Source organism: Callospermophilus lateralis (assembly GCF_048772815.1).
Source record: "Callospermophilus lateralis isolate mCalLat2 chromosome 10 unlocalized genomic scaffold, mCalLat2.hap1 SUPER_10_unloc_1, whole genome shotgun sequence".
NCBI lineage: Eukaryota > Metazoa > Chordata > Mammalia > Rodentia > Sciuridae > Callospermophilus > Callospermophilus lateralis.
In genome coordinates this window covers 623,890-644,665 of record NW_027510151.1, presented here as the reverse complement: position 1 = coordinate 644,665, position 20,776 = coordinate 623,890, and the positions used below count along the sequence as shown (strand labels likewise).

At 34.8% G+C, this 20,776-nt stretch overlaps 1 pseudogene; it reads right to left on the bottom strand.

Annotated features, from left to right (window-relative positions):
* Positions 1-18,604: 18,604 nt before the first annotated feature.
* On the bottom strand, positions 18,605-19,805 carry LOC143639860 (unconventional prefoldin RPB5 interactor pseudogene; annotated as a pseudogene).
* Between the last annotated feature and the right edge of the window lie 971 nt (positions 19,806-20,776).

Genomic DNA, 20,776 nt, shown 5'->3' with positions numbered 1-20,776 from the left:
TCAGAATGAATTTTGATTCCTTGCACAAAATTGCAGCACAACTTTTCATTTCTGATTGTACACAATGTATCATTGCACCATATATGCATTACATGTTCCAAGGTAATAATGTCTATCTCATTTTACTGTTTCCTGACACCATGTCCCCTTCCCTCCCTTCCCTCCTCTTTACCCAATCAAACTTTCATCTCTACTTCTGGGCTAGACTTTTGAAGGGTTTCTGACTTATGAACTTTCCTAACTCACTACTGTTCTATATATATATATATATATATATATATATATATATATATATATATATATATATTTGTAATATAAAATCTTACATCATTTTTAAAATGCAACAGGTGTATCTATTGTGGCTCTAAATCTAATGTTGATTAGTACTGTAATGTAAATACTCATGCAGTATTACCACTAGCAGTGGCATAAGGAATCTGTCCACACTTATCTGAAGCAGACACATTAAAACCACATTGAAGAAGCAGCTATACTATTTGTGTTGATTTATGTTACACAGAAAACATGAGGGCTGTTCTAAAACAAAGGAGATAACTTCAAACTTAGGTATTTTAATAAATTTATTTAAACAGCCAATTTATTACATTTTACCAATTTGATATCTAGCTTTACATACACTAACAGACATAAACATTTTAGAAGATCAAATCTTCATCTTTGTAAATCATTTTAAATCTAAAGAAAAAAAAAAAGAAATGTCTTGTTCCAAAAGGGGAGAGTTACCAAATTAAAATCCTTCAATGAACAGTAACTACGATGAGGTCATTCATCTGGAGATTGCAAAGATTTCAATGAATAAAACTCCATTTTCTTCCTAGGGCAATGTAATATATTGTAACTCACAGTCACCCAAAGGTCAAGAAGTAAAATAGCTATTTGCAGCCACAACATAATAACTGGTGATACTCATTGTTGCTTCAGTAATTCACTCTGAGAAGCTTTTTCCAGGCTTTAAAATCAATTCCATGTGTATTATCTTGACACCAGCCTTAAATAATATGTTATTCTCTTTTTCATTAGAAATGGATAAAAACTGTCAATAGCAATTAACCCTAACATACAAAAAATCTAAAATAAACATTCTACAAAGTAAGTAATTTAAAGAAAACAGTCATCCAAAAAACAAAATTATTTTCAATGTCTATTTATGCTCCATACAACATTTCTAAAAGAAAACTATACCAGGCGAAGATTAAATATAACAGAAAGTTTAAAAAGTGAACTTTTAAAGTGAACTGGAAAAAAAAGAACACTAAAAGTGCAAATTTTGCAAAACTAATATGAAAACTCCAGCTAACACAAGATCATATGATCAATAAAATTTATATTAATTGTGTATGTATGACATCAGAATGCATTTTGATTCCTGGCACAAAATTGGAGCACAACTTTTCATTTCTGATTGTACACGATGTATCATTGCACCATATGTGCAGTCATACATGTACCAAGGTAATAATGTCTATCTCATTTCACCATGTTTCCTGACACCATGCTCTCTGCCCTCCCTTCCCTCCTCTTTGCCCAATCAAACTTTCATCACTACTTCTGGGCTAGACAAAATTATATAATAATTAATAAACATCAGCCAATAATTATAAGAGCATGTGAATCATACTACACACCCTCATTTTTTTGCTCAGTATGAATAGCTTTTTTTCTCCCTAATTGTAGTTCATGTTCATATATTTCACTCTATTCCAATGATTATATCATTCTCATTTACTATTTTTAAATTGAGTAATTTTTACTACAATATTAAGATTTTCTTTTTAAAAAATATAGTACTATACCTTCCCTTATCATCAACTGCATGTATGTTTGCTTTATTCTTAATTAAAAATTCTACCATCCTGTGCCTGTTTTTCTTTATGGAGAGTAAAAGTGGTTTTTGGCCACTCTGAAAAACAACAAAAATAGTTTATTCACAAAATTACTACTTCCCAATTGAACTTAACCTCACAAAATACTGTATGAATAAAAGCATATAATATTAATGCAAATTAAGAGTAGCCACTTCCTTCTCTTTCCATTCTGCTTCTACATGTGCTGCTCTTTCACTCTGAAATGCTTCTAGAGTGGACACATGAACTCCAATCATTTCTAAAACTGCTTCAAACATTTACTGTTTCCACAGATCTTTGCCTCTGACACAGCATTCATCATGGCATCTTGGAATTAAGTAATCTGCACCCACCTCCACCAAGATTGTCTAGAGGACATGAACTATACCTGCTATCTCATTAGCCCCATTACCTAACACATATTAGTAAAGGATGTAAGTATTATATTTAATTAACAAGCTAAATTTGTAACTCACTAGTAGGGCAAATCGATCATTTCTTAAAGAATGTCTACTTTTCCAGAAATACCAGCCCTCATCAGAAAGATTCCTTGTTTTACTCAGATAAAATGTACAGAATTGTGCATTGTATGTCCAGTATTACAGAAATAGCTTTACTATTGCTTAACACCTATTTTACATTGATTTCTCACAGTAGATATTTACATGTGAAGAATTCAAGTTGAAGGAATAAAGTTCTGTCCGAGAGTTTTCCAATGACATGAAAGTTTCCTCCATGTTATACAAGTCCTCTTGATTCTTTTCTATTTATGGAATCAGAATCCCAGATACCAATGTCAGGCATTCCTGCTTAAAACTGAGAGACTCAGAGTAAACTACTTATATATATATATATATATATATATATATATATATATATATATATATATATATATGTATGTATGTATAATTGGTCCCTGGGTCTTCTCTTATTATAAGATGAAAGATATTTATCTTACATGTCAGAAATCTCAATACAAAAATATATTATTCTTACACAATTGGAGAAAAAAATGACAGCTAATTCTCTGGTAGGGGTTAACAAACAGAAATAACCAACTCAAAAAAATCAACACCAAGCTCGGGTTGTAGCTCAACAGTAGAGCATTCACCTAGCACATGTGAGGCCCTGGGGTTGATCCATAGAACCACATAACATAAATAAAATAAAGTTATTGTTTCCAGCTACAACTAAAATATAAATATTAAAAAAAACAACAAAACCAAACAAACAAAAACAAACAAAAAACACCAAGTCAATAACTGGGCAAAAGAACTAAACAGAAATTTCTTGAAAGAAATAAAAATATCCAAAATATATATGAAAAACTCTTCTACATCTCTAGCCATTAGGTTAATACGAATAATAACTACACTAAGACTTTATCTTACTCCAGCATAATGGTAATGATCAAGAATACAAACAGTGATACATACTGGTAAGAATGTGGGGGAAGGGCACACTTGTACACTGCTGGTGGGACTACATACTAGTACAATAACTCTGGAAAACAGTTTGGAGATTCCCCAAAATCTAATCAGGGAACCACAACAAGAACCAGCTATATATGCATCAGTAAATAAGTACAATAAAATTTGTAATTCAGTCACATGAGTGTTTATAGTAGCACAATACACAATAGGTAAATTATGAAATCAAACCAGGTGCCTGTGAATAGATAACAGGATTGAGAAGTTGTGGTTCACATACATAAAATAAAGTTTTACTCTGCCATAAAAATCAATTATGACATCATGCTAAGTGAAATAAGTGAAATTAAGAAACTCAAAGGTCAAATGTTTCATATGTGGAAGCTAGAATTAAGTAAAGAAAAAGAAGGGAAGAAAAGAATATCAAAAGACTTAGGGAATATCATTAGTGTAGAAAAAGGATATTGAGAGGCAGAGTGGGAATGAGAAAGGGAAGGGAATGAAGAAGGAATACTTTAATATTAATGTTATATGCATATATAAATATACCACAGGGAATTGCAGCTTTATTTATAAGTAAAAAGAAACAAAGATAAATAAATAGACAATTGAAAGGAAGTTCAGGAGAATAGGAGGAGAATGGAGGAGGAGAAGTAGGACAGAAAAGAAAAGAGGGAATCATAAACTCAACTGAAATTCCATGCATGTATGATTTTGTTGGGATGAACCCAACTACTATGTAAAAGTATAAACACTAATAAAAAATAATATTGAAAATGTATTCTCACTTTTAATGACAATCCTGTAACATAATGCTAAGCTATTTTCCATAATTCTTTTTACTTGCATTCCATGTTAATTGTTACTTAAAGTTATTTATAATTTTAGCCAAAATTTAATTCAGAAATTTTGCGTATCAACAAGATTCATATTGATCTACAGAGATTCTTTTTAGCATCATGAAAGACACAAAATCATTTGCATTTTCAGGAAAAAGCTGAATAGTAATGCATAGCACAGCTCACAAAAATTCATGAGTTACTACTTCTAGCAATAATTTATTCAATTCTAGCAATGAGCAACCTAATCTGCCTCTCAAAAATTCCAATGGAAACATGATTTTTATAGTATATAGAAAGAAAACTATTTAAATGCCAAATTCTCAATTCAAAAATTTAATCCCATTTGAAAGAGATTGATAATATATTATGTAGGCCATATTCTTGTATATCAGTAGAAATTACCATGAAATATTTATCAAAATATATTATCAAATAGGAGCTGTAACCTCATTTATACAGGCAAAGTAGGTGATCTGAGGGAATGCTGCAGTTCCCAGTAGCAAACTAAAGAACATGTGTGCCCAGCATGTGGGAGGCAAACCCTGCACACTACACCACACAGTACTATGGCTCAAGGAGGACCACATCAGGTTCCCTCACAGAAGCTTAAAATTCAGATTTATACATGAGTCTCTTGAACTCTAGATGTGCACCCAATTCATGGAGGGATAACTTCTAAATATACACATGATCTACATAGAAGGAGGAGGAATATGAGGAGACCTTCCAACATTTGTTACTATTGTAATCGAAAAATTACTGCCTATAATCAGTGTTTGTTAACATACATCACTGTTAATTTTAAAGAAACATTTCAAATATTTTGGAAATAATGGTGATCGATGTATATACCATGTTTTGGCTTCAATATCTGCATTGAATGAAAGCAGTTTTGTTGCTACTGATGTGTTCCTATAAAATATAGCATAGTGGAGAGGATTTTCACACTTGTTGTTGTGAACATTTGGATTGGCACCATGTTCTAGAAGAATAATTGCACATTCCTCTTCCTCATATTATAAGGCCTGTCAGTTTTAACCAAGAAATAGATTACAAATTTTGGAAATCCAAGAAAAATATTTCACGTTTTACTCATTTGTTATAACTAACTGGCATTAATCAATTTTTCTTCTAAGCATTGCACCAAATTCATTTTCTGCAAAACCATTGGCTACATCTACCTTCATTAACGGTGTGTTGCCATCACTGTCTCACAGGTAAACATTGCATTTCATCTTCACTATAAGAGCCACCACTGCTGGATTGCCATAGGCACAGGATAATGTAGAGGGGTTCTTTGCAAGTTAGAGGCTTTGTTAGGAATTCATAAGGCACCTTTTGAAATATACAGCTATTAGTGCAATTATAAACATTAAATAGCTCATAATTCCTCTATTTTCTTCTGAAGAAGGTACAATATTTACTACCTGTCATTACTTAATAAATTAATGAATGATCTGCCTATGCTGTTGACACTTTCTTTCATATTTCTTGTTTTTGATATTGCTTGGGATTCTACCCTGAGGTACTCAACTACTGAGTCATATCCTAAGCACTTTTTTATTATGTTTTAAAAATTTTTGATGCAGGGTTTCACTAAGTTGCCCACCCTGACCTTGAACTTCCAATGCTCTGGCTTCATCATCCTAACTCACCGGAATCATGGGTATCTTCTACTGTGCCTGGTTCTATTGATTTTACTTAATTTTTTCTCTTTATTTTCATAGTTCTGGGGATGGAACCCAGGACTGAAGCATTATGGGTAAAGAAGGGCTATACCATAGAACTACATCCCCAAGCAGAGTGGCCAACTTGCCTAGAAAGAACATGGCCTTAAGATTTAGCTCATCTTCGGTTTGAGTTCTACTTTAGGCTTTGTGATGTACTAGTTATCCTACAGTCATACTCTCCCTCAAGTTCCTAAAAATGACAGGATTAAAATTAGTATCTCCCAGGGTCCTAATTTGATGCTTCATGGATAATCTATGTAAAATATCTGAAGAATTTCTAGAACAAGCAACAGTTCCATAATTGGTAGCTACTGGAATCAATACTATTGCTTTTATCAAATAAGAGTATTTTAATTATTAAATTAGTAGCATTATAGTGACTTTTACAGATATCTTTTAAAAACTATATATTTCAATGAGTCTCAGATGCTTTTTTCCCTATCATTTTAACAACACTGGCATTGGAATGCCGCTAATAATTCAGGCTGCATTACAACTATAATTGGCAGCATTTTTTTTTCTTCTTACACAAAATAAGGCGTCATCATAATCCATGGTGCCTTACCTTAAGTGAAATGAAAGACAAACAATATAATTATGGCAGTTATAATCACATGGATGACATTTAAATTAAATTCAGTTCTTAAAAGTACTATAGGTAAAGTAGACTGAATAATAAGAATAAAAAACCAAACTAAAAGTAAAATAATCCTTACTTATTTTTTCCCAAATAACTTAATCCTAAAGGAAAAAAGAATCCAAAAGAATTAGTATGATTAAATTAATTCAGTATTTACATATACAGGATATATGTGAATCAGGTGTTTTCAATGTTCAGTATTTAATACTGTCTTAATTTTCCACAAGGGAAGTTTACAACTTCTCGCCACCATAAATGCTTGATTGAAAAGCAGGATGGACTGTTTTACTTTAAATTGAATCTTATCACTTCAGTTTTAATTAACTGGTCACATAAAGCAAGTTTTTGTGTAAGAGTTCTGTGAGATACTAGAATATGTCAAATACAAAATAAGTTGCTGTTCAGTTTTTGAGCATAAAATAGTATTCAGTTTATGAGTACAAATGAATAGAATTAAAGGATAGATAAGTATAGTTGAGAACTTCAGTATTTTTAAGTGAAAATTTTATAAAGTAAAGCAATACTTTTGCAGTAGCAATAATATTTTATACTTGCTCTTTTCTATTTTCATCAGGATGCAACCAAAAGAAAATTATTAACCTATAATTGCACATGTGAAATAAAATATACATATAAAAGTGTATGTGTAGTAATATCTACAATAGATGAAAGGCACTATAGGATGTTTATATAGAAATTTACTAGAAGAAAACAAATGCTTCTTCATGTAGCAAAGGTGTTCTAAGAAATAATAAATTGAAAAGAAGACTTCCTTTTTTCTACCTCTCTTTTTAAAATCTATTATGTTGTTGATGATGACAATGTTCTTGTTGTTGTTGTTGCTGTTGTTGTGCTGAGGATTGAACCCTTAGCCTTGACCTTGCTATGAAGGAAGTGCTCTAACACTGAGCTATGTTTCCAACCCTGGAATTCTAATTTAAATCAAATAAAGTACTCTTTTACAGATGCTCAAGTTATGGTGACATATGAACATAGAAAATATATTTATTGTCCTTGGTAAGAGAAGAAATTTAAGTCTAACAAATGAGATAAGTTTTTCAGCTACAATGCTTTGAAGATGAATAGTAGTGCTATTGGGCTGTTGATTGAGGTTTGAGCTGTTTAATGTTCCTCAAATAGATGATTGGATGGTAACTTCTGTGCAACATTTAAAACTGTGCATTCCACTACCTAACAGTTCCATTTTACTCTTCTTCCAGATATTTGAGTATTCTTTTTATCTTGTTCCAGTCACTTGTCTTTTGGCCACTGGCAAGCAAGTAATTTGTGAAAGTTGATAATGTATTTTGATACACAGAATGTCAAATTTTTGTTCATTGCAAACTTTTTCTTAGTGTCATCATGACCCTAAATGACTGCGTGTAGAACTCAAAAATGTACTGATATTTTTATTTGTTTCTTGTGAAATTGATAACCACAGAAAGAGCTCACACTTTGGGATGGTGAATGTTCCTATGCACAAACCACCATTAGTGCCTACCTTTGATACCCCAGTCCCCTCAGAACAGGGTAGGGCAAGGAACTGTAGGACAGCCACAGGCATCTCTGTGCAGAATAGGCACCATTTTGTGCTGCTCCCTTGGCCCTAGTGACTGAGAGCCTACACTGACTGGATGCTGTCAATCAATGCTCTGCTCTCCCTGCTTGAACAGATACAGAGTAATGGATAACTACAGGAAAGGGTACTGGGACAGTGGAATCAGCAATTATGGAATTTTGTGCAAAAAGCTTTTGGCAGATGCTTTTTTTAAAAAGCACTGCCTAAAGTGGTGAAAAAATTGAAAAAGCATGCTGTGTTTTGTGTTTTGGAAAGTATGAGAGCTGCCAGTGAACTCTAATGTCCTCTGTGGAAAGGTAACTAAAGTTAATAAAGTATATGGAGAAAATTCAGGGCTTGTCAACAACTGTTGTTATGAAGATGGTTGGATGATCAAGATGACAATGAGTTATCCTTAAGAATTTGATGAACTACTGAGTAAAGCATATGAGAAATAAGTCAAATCTTATTTTAGAGGTGGAAGACACACCCCTAAATATACTAGTGTGAAGTAGTTTTAAAATTTAAAAAAGAAGAAAGAACATGGAGCCATCTTCCAACTTCAGAGTTCTTGTGAGGCCCTCAGTATACTACAGATAATAGATTGTATTGGAAAACTTTTCAATTCTTTTGAAAATATGTACATTAAAAGCTGCTGTGTGTATTAATTTATTTTTTAAAAATAAGTCACCCTATAGGGAAATTATAATTTCCTGGGAAACCAGTTAAAGTTTTGGTTACATTTAGCTGCCAATTAGAAATCCTGGGTACTGAACTTCCAAGGTTTGCAGGTCCTGGATATTGAGCACTCCATAGGGTATTAAAGTCAAACATTCTTGTGAAAAGAGAAGTGGTCTCCCTTCCGCTCTGCCCCCACCAGCACAGCCTGGATGGTGCAGGCTTCCATTCCATCAGAACACTCTTCTAACCTACATAACTGACTCGCACTTTGGCCTCCAGGACTCATTCAAATTTGTGAAATGAGTAAATAGGTTCATGGAGACACTCAGAACCTCTCTGTTTGTCTAGGCTTTCTGGTCAGGACCTCCACAAATGGCCCACACCAGCCAGTATTCCTGCTCAATCTCTCTTGATAAGCTTTTTCATTGACAATAATAATTTTGGTAAGTCATTTTTTTAAAAGAGATGAGCACTATACCCAGGTTCTCATACATGCTAAATACTCTATAACTAATTCATATACCCAACACCTCTGTCAATGCTTTTAAACAAAATAAGATTACTATAAAATGGTCTGGTGTTGGTGGGAGTTTGAGGAGGTGAAAAATGGAGGGAGCCACAGATGGAAGACAGAGTTTGTGATAGCAGATGAAAGGCCTTATGAGGACCACACTCCTTGCTCTTCATACTGCTGAGGTTTGGGGAGACCTTTCTGTACCATGCCCATTAAAAAAGGAAACCCTACCAGCCTAGCCTCTTCAGAACTAAATAAATAACATTAATCAAATAGACTGCATAGACTTCTGTGGACTATTTAATCCATCAATAATGAATTCATTTGCTTCTCCATGAAACAATGACCATTCTTTAAAATAGTTTTATATTGCCAGGCATGGTGGAGCACTCCTGTAATCCCAGTGGTTCAGGAAGCTAATACAGAAGGATTGCAATTTCAAAGACAGCCTCAGCAATGACAAGGTGCTAAGCAATTCAGTGAGAACCTGTATCTAAATAAGGCTGGGGATATGGCTCAATTGTCAAGTGCCTCTGAGTTCAATTCCTGAAACCAAAATAAAAAATTATATTTTTTGGTACAAGGTAAATACAAGAAATAGAGATAATTTCTTGCACCCTATCAGATCAAAAAGAAAGAAATAACAGGATAATGACAATAAAAGAAACAGAAACGATTTAATGCCTGGAGGCTAAAATACACAACCTTGGATTAGGATTGGATTACAGATAAAATCAGGGTAGAAAAAAATTTCAGAAATAAATAAGAATAGGGATAAAATACATGAAAATTGATTGTGTAATTAACACCCATAAATCAATTACATACCTATTTATCAATGGCAAATGAACTGAAAGAAATATTATGAAAACTATACCATTCACAATAACCTCAGAAAACAATAAAATATTTGGGAATATATAGAACAAAAGATTTGAAATATTTCTACAGTGAAAACTACAGAACACAGAAGAAAGAAATTACAGAAGACCTTAGAAGATAGAAAGATCTCCCATATCTTTGAAAGGCAGAATTAATATTGTCAAATTAACCATGCGACCAAAAATGCTATACAGATTCAATGCAATTACTATAAAAATCCCAATGATTTTTTTTTGTAGAACTAGAAAAATCACCCATAAAATTTATTTGGAAATATAAGAGAACCAGAATAGCCAAAGCAGTCATTAGCAAGAAAAGTGATGCAGGAGGCATCACATTCCACAGACCTTAAACTACATCACCAAGCCATGGTAACAAAAACAGCATGGAACTGGCACCAAAACAGACTCACAGAACAATGGCAAAGAACAAAATAAAAAGTAAAAAACCCACATAAATACAGTTATCTAATATTAGAAGATGGGTCCAAAATATACACTGGAGAAAAGATACCATCTTCAACATATGGTGTTAGGAAAACTAGAAATACACATGTAGCAAAATCAAATTAAACCTCTACTTTTCATCCTACACAAAACTCAGAGTGGGTCAAGGACTTAGGCACTAGAACCCTAGAGACCCTGCAACTAACTGAAGAAAATGTAGGCCCAAATCTCCATCATGCCACCTTAGGAACTTATTTTCTTAACAAGACTCATAAAGCACAAGATGTAAAATCAAGAATAAATAAATGGGATAGAATCAAAGAAGCAGCTTTTAAACTTATTCTCAGCATAAGAAACAATAATATGAAGAGAAAGCATAATGAAAGGGAGAAAATCTTTACCACATGCACTTCAGATACAGCATGAATCTCCAGAATATATGAAGAACTCAAAAACTTAACAACAACAACAACAACAATAATAATAATTGTAATAATAATAATAACAAAAACAATGACCCAATCAGTAAATGGACTAAGGATCTGAAAAGACACTGTGAAGAAGAAAAAATACAGGATCTGAACAGACTGTGAAGAAGAAAAAATACAATCAACAAATATGTAAAAAAATATTCAACTCTAGTAATTACAAAAATGCAAGTCAAATCTCCATTGAGATTGCATCTCACTCCAGTCATAATGGCAATTATCAAGAATACAATCAACAATAAATATTGGTCACGATGTAGGGAAAAAGGTACAATCATTCCTTGCTGGTGGGGAGGCAAATTTCCAAATTATCAGTATGGAAAGCAGTATAAAGATTCCTCAGAAAACTTGAAATTTACCCAGTTATCCCTCTTTTCAGTTTATACCCAAAGGATTTAAAATCAGCATACTACAGTGATGCAGCCACATCAATGTTATAGCTAAACTATGAAACCTATCTAAGTGCATTTCAACAGATGAATTAATAAAGAAAACATGGTATACATACACAACCAGATATTACTCAGCCTTAAAGAAGAATGAATTATGGCATTTGGTGGTAAATGAATGGAGCAGGAGAATACCATGCTAAACAAAATTAGCTAATCCCAAAGAACCAAAGGCCAAATGTTTTCACTGATTTTTAGATGCTAATTGACAGTAAGGCTTGGAGCACATAGGGAAGAACAGAGATACTGTGGATCAGGCAGAGAGGAGTGAAGGGAGGGGAAGAAGAATGGAGGTAGGAATAATAGCAGAATGGATCTGACATAATCACCCTATGTGCATATATGACTACATGACCAGTGTGAGTCTACGTCATGTACAATCAGAAGAATGAGAATTTATACTCATTTATGTATGATGTGTCAAAGTGCATTCCACTGCCATGGATAACTAAATAGAATGAATTAAAAAATGTTTTTAGGTGATCAGGGAAAAAAAGCACATATAAAATAACTGGAAAAGTTTAAAAGGTGTATCAAATATGAAAGCAGCATTAGAAACCACCTGATGCAATCCAACTATTTCATTAGAAACTTATTAAAATTCTAACATATTCCCAAACAGAAGAAATGGAAAAAGTCAAATAATTTATCAAAATTATACTACATATAGAATTGTATACAAAATACTGTGATGCAGACATTTTTCTGGCTTAAAATTGGCACCCATGCTTCTCAAGAAAAAAGGTGATGGACATGGAGTCAAACTAATGGAATTCCCTCTACAGCCATCTGTTTACTTCTCTGGCTTAGAATCCTTCATCCTTACAGCAAGTTATACTACTCCACCACAAAGATGAAAGATCAACCACAAGGATCACGGCAGGCACATGGAAGGAACAGCAAAATTGGAGGTGAAAGAATTAGAGGTGTTCTTCCCTGATGAAGAACATTTATGGTTCATGGACAGATCCTCCATTTCTACACCAATATCAATCATACTATTATCAATATGATGGACTAAAATTAGCTTCCCTGTGTGCCTAACGCTAGGAATCCAAACAGAGGTGAGATAATATGAAAGTTTATTCAATCATAAAAAATGAAATTATGTCATTTGAGAAAAATGGGTGGAGACCATAATATTAAACAAAATAAGTCAAACTCAGAAGGTCAAGGATCATATGCTTTCTCTCATATGTGCAAGTAAGAGAGGAAAAAGGAAAAGAATGGTGTGTGGAGATGATCTCTGGAAAATCAAAGGGAGATAATTAGAGAAAAATACCAAGGGGTGGGAGGTATGCAGGGAGGGGAGAAGTGCTGGGAAGCAATATTGGCCAAATTATATTGTTAAATTGTGTGCATATATAAATATGTAACAAAAAATCTTGTTATGTACAATTATAATGCACAAATTAAAAATGTGTAAAGAAAAATAAAAGCCAATTGGCTCTGATTATGTTTCAGCTTAAAAATCTACAAATACCTATAATCATTTTATGTCCCTCTGTCTCTTGGAAGCCATATTCTGTACATATACATTTATTTATAAGTATTTCTGCATATATGTATATTGCTTTACTAAATATATACATAGATAGATCGATAACAATACTCAAGACTCACAAAATAACTAAACCTATTCATAAACAGGATGAGCCTCTGGCCTTCTAAACATAGACCCACTTAATTAAAGACAGTATGATTCATGCCCTTTATAGAATGGCTTGTGGTTTTCTAACTTAAGTGCTTTTGGGTTGGGTCATTTATTTATTTTAACCCCGTTTTGAAATCTCTACAGATACATTCATGTCCTAAAACAGAAAGGGATAGACATCCTTTACAATCTTGAAAATAAAAAATAAAATACCAAATAAAACTGCTATTATATATTTTCCAGCATCCAAAATAGTTCTAAATGCAAAGTAGGTGCTAAAGAATTTTCTGAATAACAAAGGAATAAGAATCAAAAATAGAAAACCAAAAAAGTAACATTACCCATATGTCTTATAATGCCAAAATAAAACTACTTACTTACATATCATAATATAGAAGTATGGTAGCTTATAGTTATAGGTATCTAATTATATGAGTATTTACTCCCTAATGAAGAACATTCATGGTTCAAGGACAAATCCTCCATTTCTACACCAATATCAATCATACTGCTAACCATAGGAAAGTTCATTACTAAATTTTCACTCTGTGTCATATGTTAATGGATGACAAAGGAATGCCACTCAACTGTAATTCAGAAGCTCATAGAATTTTAAGAGTTTTATTAAAATCATCTCACTCTACTACAATCATTTTTAAAAGAATGGTTTATAAGTTTGAAGAAGGAGTGATTCAAAATCTCATTTTATTACATCTACAGTAGAAATTACCTTGATATTTGTGATTCAAATACATGATCAAATGTTTATATTGCCCATTGGGTACAGTTTTTAAGTTTTCCATAAAAATCCATGCAACATTTACTTACTTTACCCTGTTAGGAAATAGATTTAGAGGTAAAAATATCTGTTATTTAAAAACTGTGTAGTGACTATTGTTATAGTTAAAGCTTCGTCCCAGAGATTCATAAACTGACTTCCAGACCACTCACGTGTAATCAAATCAAACCTTTATTGAAGCACACTGGTGGTGGCTGACCAGAACATAAAGCTGTTCCCCTGATCAGCCCTGAACAATTGCAAGGACACTCCTTATAAGCCTGAAAACCACAAAAGGGATGTTTGGGGGGTCTAGCCAATGCAAGCATGCCAGATTACAGAAGCGGGACAGTGCAGTCAAGCGAAGGGAAGCCTAACCAATCACAGTTATCCCAGTCACCCCAGTTACAGAAACAGAGCCCCGTTACCCTAGTTACTGAAACAATGCCCCATTAGGTAGTTCCGTGTTCTTAAAGGTTTCTATTGCAAAAGGAAAGGAGCATCTTGCTCTATTCATGACTCTTCTACTTGGCATGGTTGTTTTACAGGATGAAGTCATAAAACAAAATGTAGTCACATTTGTTCCTACTACCATACTATGACTCTCAAAATATCAGTGGAAAACATACTTATGATTTGTCCTGAGAAAAATGTCACTTAATATTAAAATGATAATTGCAAGATAATAATTGGAACATCTCAGTGAAATTTCCCACAGGTGGTTAACAAATCACAAAATATAACCACCATTATAGCTGAGGAGGATATAAGTTGGTTCGAAAATGCATTTATAACTTGAAACTTTTAATTTAAATTTTTCTTCTCTTCAAATCAAGTAGCCCAGCCTGAAGAACTCTCCAAATCATTTGAGTTAAGTTTATGCATATTAAATAAGAATATTTCCTGGAGGATCTAATGGATCAAATTTATAGTCTCATTAATTTTTTTTTTTAATTTTACTTTGAAGAGAAACTCACATTGAAGCAAACTGGTATAAATGAAAATGTAAATCTTAATATATAAAATTGAGAAACATTAAGTTCCACTTCAAAATAGCCTTTAAGCCTAGAAAAGAATAAACTGAAAGAAAACAAAAGCTCAAAATTTGATAAAAAGTATCTCCTTCCCTGTTAATAATTATCTATTAATATGACTAATATACCAGAAAACAATTTTAAGAAGGAAAGTCTATTTTTGCTCACATTTTCAAAACTTTCAGTACATGGTTGGCAAAAACCACTGTTTTGGGCTCAAGGTCAAATAGAAAATGTTGGCAAAAGGTGAAGAAGAACATAGAGATTCAGACTAATGGAATTAACCTTTTTGATCAAATAGCACTAGAAAAAAAATTAAACATTAAAAATAAGATAGACATATAGACACAAGATCCATACTGAATCCCAAAGAAAAAAAAAGATTAAGATAAAAAGCAGCTCTGCAAGACATATTATAATCAAAGGACCCAACAATGAAAATAAGGAAAAATAGTAAAAGATACACAAGAAAAACATTAAGTCACGTTTGTATAAATTTATATTTGTTTGTATAAATTTAATTATACTTATGTTTATAAGCCTCAGTTCAAACTTCTCACCTCAGACTCTAAAATCAAGGGGGCTTGGAATGAAATATTCCAAGCTTTGAAATGAAACACTTTCCAACCAAAACTACTATATCCAGCAAAGTTATGAATGGAACAAGAAATGACATGATCAAAGAAATAATCCAGACACAGAATGAAAAGTCTTGAATGTTTTATCTCCTATGCAAAAGCTAGGGAGCAAAATGAAGAACAAACGGGAAAACATAAAAATAGAAAGGAGTTCACACAGTGATGAGCCACATGACTGGTTACAAAGATGAAAGAGGGTAAAGCAGTAGCTACAAGATGAAATGTACTTTGGAATAAATAAAAATGCTCTGAAGCTTCTGAGAATTCTCTCTCAATGATGTCCTAAATTAAAAACAAAAGTCTATGTCCTAAAAAACAGCAGATGATTTAAGTGCCAGAGGAAAGGTACATTGCACATGTATCAACTGAGGCTATGGAGAGAATTTATTCATAAGTCCCCAGAAGCAGTACAGAGTTCAGTGAGTGAGTGGAGTGGTGATTCAGAAGAATCCCATAACTCCTCACTTTCTTCACTTCAGTCATGGTTTTCCCATTTGTTGGTAGATTGTTGGGTTTCTACATTTCTATCCCAAGTACAATATCAATATCCATTTTGCTATCTTTGGTTTTGGTCTAATTCTGCAGTATGTTACAACTTTTTTCCTCAAATAACCTCAAGTCCATGGTCAAAGGCTGGTTCTCCAATACAGATGCAAGGACACAGTCAGCTCTGATCGGCTACTGATGCACCAGGACAAACAACATCATGTCTTGAACAGCAAGCAGTGCTGCAAGAACTTCCACATCTCCAAATAGAGTTACCAAAACAGGCAAAGATGGATAATGGTTTATGAGCAGAAAGCCGATGTCACCATCAGCATAGTTGATGCCACAATATGTAATACTCACACACACAGTGATTACCTACCAGGGTCATCATCATAAGGCCTGTTTCTGGAAAATGGGGTGCATGGTTTTAGCCAAAGGCCAATCAACAGACAATTCTACTTTTCCAAAAATACAAAGACCCCATCCATTCACAGCTTCTACTTTCTTGGTCAGAACAACTTCCTGTTCCCTCAAACCCAAACCTCAATATATGAGTAAGTCAGACTAGCACTATGCATCCATTTCTTAACAACACTTATCTTAGATATTGGTCTTTCCTTTTTCTCCTTCTCCTTGTGACTTTGAGAAGGTACACTTTATGGTGCTGATCAGTGCATCCACAACCTCACTTGCTTCAGACATACAGCTGAGCTCTCAGAGAAGCAACCTGTGAAATTTTAGGGAGGCTTTCCCACTGATGCAAGGCCTACACTGCAGGGACTCTTAGAAGGTCCAGACACTATTCCTGCTCATGAAGTATCTCACCATTCAATTGCTGGGCCTCCCTGATGCAAGCTCAGAAGCCAGCTGCCAGCATTGAGGGCTTCTTCTTCCCCTCATGCAAAAACAGGAAAGAGGCTTTGCTCCTGGAAATGTAGGTTTCAATAAGGTATGATCCTCCATCTTGGCATGCTGTGGTTGTCCGGGGATTGGGGGTACAAAGTTCAACATGCTGGCATTTACACCAGGACACCTGAATATTCAACTTTTCAGTGGCAAGGTAGTTCTTAATATGGATGAGCCTTAAAACAAATTGAATGGGACAGACAGCAAAGGTACTGAGTATTCAGCTTGCACAAATTGATGCCAAATGTCAGTGGAAAGACACTGTTTAATAAACTTCAAAGTACCAGAAAAGATACAAAAAGTGCTTTGGGAAAGGTAAGCTTGTTTTAAATTATAGGACTCATTTGAATACAAAACAATGACACTCTACCAACCAGCTAGAACCTATTGGTGAAAAAGTTACAAGTTTGAAGGAGACTCCTAATCGAGAAGAGAAAAAAAAAATTGCCAAATGATTTTCAGAACCTGGATTTCATATTTGCTATTTTGATATGTTTAATAAGAAAAGGAAGTTCCTCTCTAACCAATGCTCACAAGCAGTCACCATGAAACAACTCTCCCACCCTTCAGTGACCCTACCTCACTCCCAGGTGCAGGGCCTACATCTTTAAGGACACACATCCCTACTGGGTATGTGTCCCCAAGCTTGGCATTCTCTAACCTCTGTAAAGATCACTCAGTCAATTCCCAGACTTAAATTGCTTCTCCTCATCCAGTAGCCCCTGCACTGCCTCCCACTGCTTCCCCTCCTTGCACTCCCAACCCACACTAGCCTATCTCCAACATGAACCCTGTCCTGACAGGGCCCTGCATTCCACCTCTTCCCCTTTCTGAAAGCTCCACTGCCTCCCACTCTCCTGCTGCTCACTAATACATAAGCACACATCCAAGGGCTTCCAGGCAGCCAAAACCGTGTGTTGCGTGTAGAAGGCAGGTGGTCCTCCCAGTGGCAATTTTCAGGAGCACACTTCTCCATCATGTAGGCCACAACTAACCCCCAGTTTTCATCATTCCCCTGGAGTCAAGCATGATCCAGATCTGGGTAGGTGTAGCTTTCTGTCTGAAATATTACAGTATGACATTCAAAGAAAGAGGTTTTTGTGTATTTGTTTGTTTGTTTTTCTTTCTTTCTTTCAAAATGCCACCTAGCTTAGGAAACCTATGAGGGAAGTAGATGTTTTTAAAGTGCCTTTAAAATGTAAAAGCAAGTAATATAATTGTTGAATCTATTTGATATCTTAAAAGATTCTTTTAAATGGTCCATATGGCACACACAATATCACAGCTGGTGCAAAACTGCTTGTATTTAGTTTAAAACACAAAAGCAATGTGTACAAACTGTGTTCTTTGAAAAATAATTCAAAATTATAAGGCCAACTTAGTAGTAAGAGAATTCACAAAACAAGCTGAATATTACCATATTCCAACATTTACTTTGGTTTTTGTAATATCACTGATAAGAATATGAGAACTTGCTACCAAACTAATTCAAAACACCTTATTTCAAAGTACATGTAACATATTTTGCTTATACATTTTAAAAATTCACAACTAGGTTTTAGGGTGTAAACTCCCATTTCCTAGTTTTTCTGTTGAAATATGGCAGCTTTGAACTTTGAAACCCTTTTGGCAGTTTATTCTGATACTTCTGACAGAATTTCTTTTTGTTCCAGAATGGTTAGTACAGGATGAGCAATGACTGGGTGTGGTGTTAAAGAGGATAAAAATTCTTTTTCTATTACAGTTCCAGAAAAAGTCTCAGGTGCTCCTGATAATGGGAAAAGTTTATTCTGATGATTTTCTTGTGGTTATTCTTCTAAAATGCTTTCACTGGTGTCACTGCAATTGGCTTCTTCACAGCTAATACTCTTCAAAAATTCCTCTTATCGTCAAATTCAGCATCACTACTTTCATTGATATCACTAAAAACACTATTTTCTCTGCTTTGAGACTTCAGAATAGGAACATATTCTCCATTCACAACATCAACAAAGACTCTGTAAATGTCAGCAGGAGTTCTGATTGTAGGAAGCTCTTGAGAAGAATGACCACTCTTCCAGAGTTGTTCTTTCCTTTACATTTGACTTCTTTCTTTTCACTGAATTTAAAGTGGTATTTTTTTCCAGTATTTATTCGAATCCTCTTAGGTTCAACCATATGAGGAAAATATATTTTTGGTACAGAATTATCTCCAATCCTTAAAGCATTATGGTCGTTTTCATTATCACCATCATGACTGTTGTCTTCATCATCTTCTTCATTACTCTGACAAAAACTTGAACCATTTACTGAAGAGTTCAACTGACTAGTCAATTGTCCATTGAATTGTTCTGAATGTGTAACATCCTAATGATAACTGCTGGGGGTAAGGGAGTTTGTTTCTTGATGTATCACATTCACATTTGTGTTTTGATCTTCCTTCTCCACTTTAGAAGAGGCTGGGTCTTCTCCACTTGCAGTCACAGTATCCGGCTTACTATCAAGTTCACCCAGCAATTCTTCTTATCTCTCTAGTTCTTCAAGTCGAGCCCACAGTTTCTTATCAGCAAGCAAATCCTCAGATTTTACTTCATTTGCAAAATTTGCTTCAAAAATATTTGAAGATTTTGTTTGGAATTGGGTTTTTGAGAAATTCGTTGTTTGGCTTTAAATTCAAAGTCACTTTTAATTTCAACAATATCACCTGCAGCATCACTCATTTTCTGCAAATCTTTTGTGAATTTAACTCTGGAATCAAAATTTTCCATCACTTTTTTTTAAACCATCTATTGTTTTTCTTACATCTTTTCCTATTCCTCACAGAGCCACATCACATCCAGGGTACGCAACAGCACCAAGGCCAAGGCGGAAGCGTGTGTCACAAACTTCCACACATTTCAGAGTCAGCCGGGGCCTCCGTGAATGGGGCACCGGTTTATGGAGGCGGCCTGGCCGGCTGCTGCCCAGAGTCCTCCTGCTTGCCTTCATGCACTGCGCGCCCGCTGCTGAGGAAGCCATGCTTGTCTTCGCCGCTGCCGTGGTGGCCGCTGCTGGAGTCTGTGCTGCAGGCTCTAGGCTTCTCGCCCTTGCTGCCGCCGCCCCAGGCTCAGAGCAGCAGGCCCACAGCCAGAGCGGAAGGTTGACTCTTAGGTGGCAGAGCCCAGCCAAATGTCCTGTGGCGGCTGAGCCTCCTCCGCGCTTGTCCTCTGCTTTTCTTTTCTGCAAAAGTTGAATGCATAGTTCTTTTCTATTTTGCAATCCTGGCTCTTAAGATGGTCACTGGGATCCTCCTTGTGGTTCGTTTTGTTCTTGAGGGGACAGCACCTAGAGGACATATTTTCATTTCTCTCTCTCTCTCTCTCTCTCGAAATTATAATATCACTCTCTTTATTGAAATTATAATTAATTCTGTATTCATTTAGTGAGAAATAGTATATTAATTATATGGCATTTTTCCATCAGTCAACTTAGTATATTCCTCCATTTATCCTTTAGTCACCGCCCCCCATCATTTCATCCTTTCCAAGTTTTAAAAACACTCATCTGCAAACTTTAGCGTGCCCTGCTCTTCCAAACACTACACCATGTGTTTCTCTTCCTCCTTTTGAAGCCGCTTTAGAAGGTGGTGGTGCTGGGCCACCTTAGGCTCAGATGCCTGGAGTTTGTGTCAAGGACAGAAAAGTTTGGCAGAAGCCATGGCTTTGGGCAGAGAACTATATCATGATTTGTTTTCTGCAAAGCCTTAAGCTAGCCATTTGTCAGTAATGCATCCC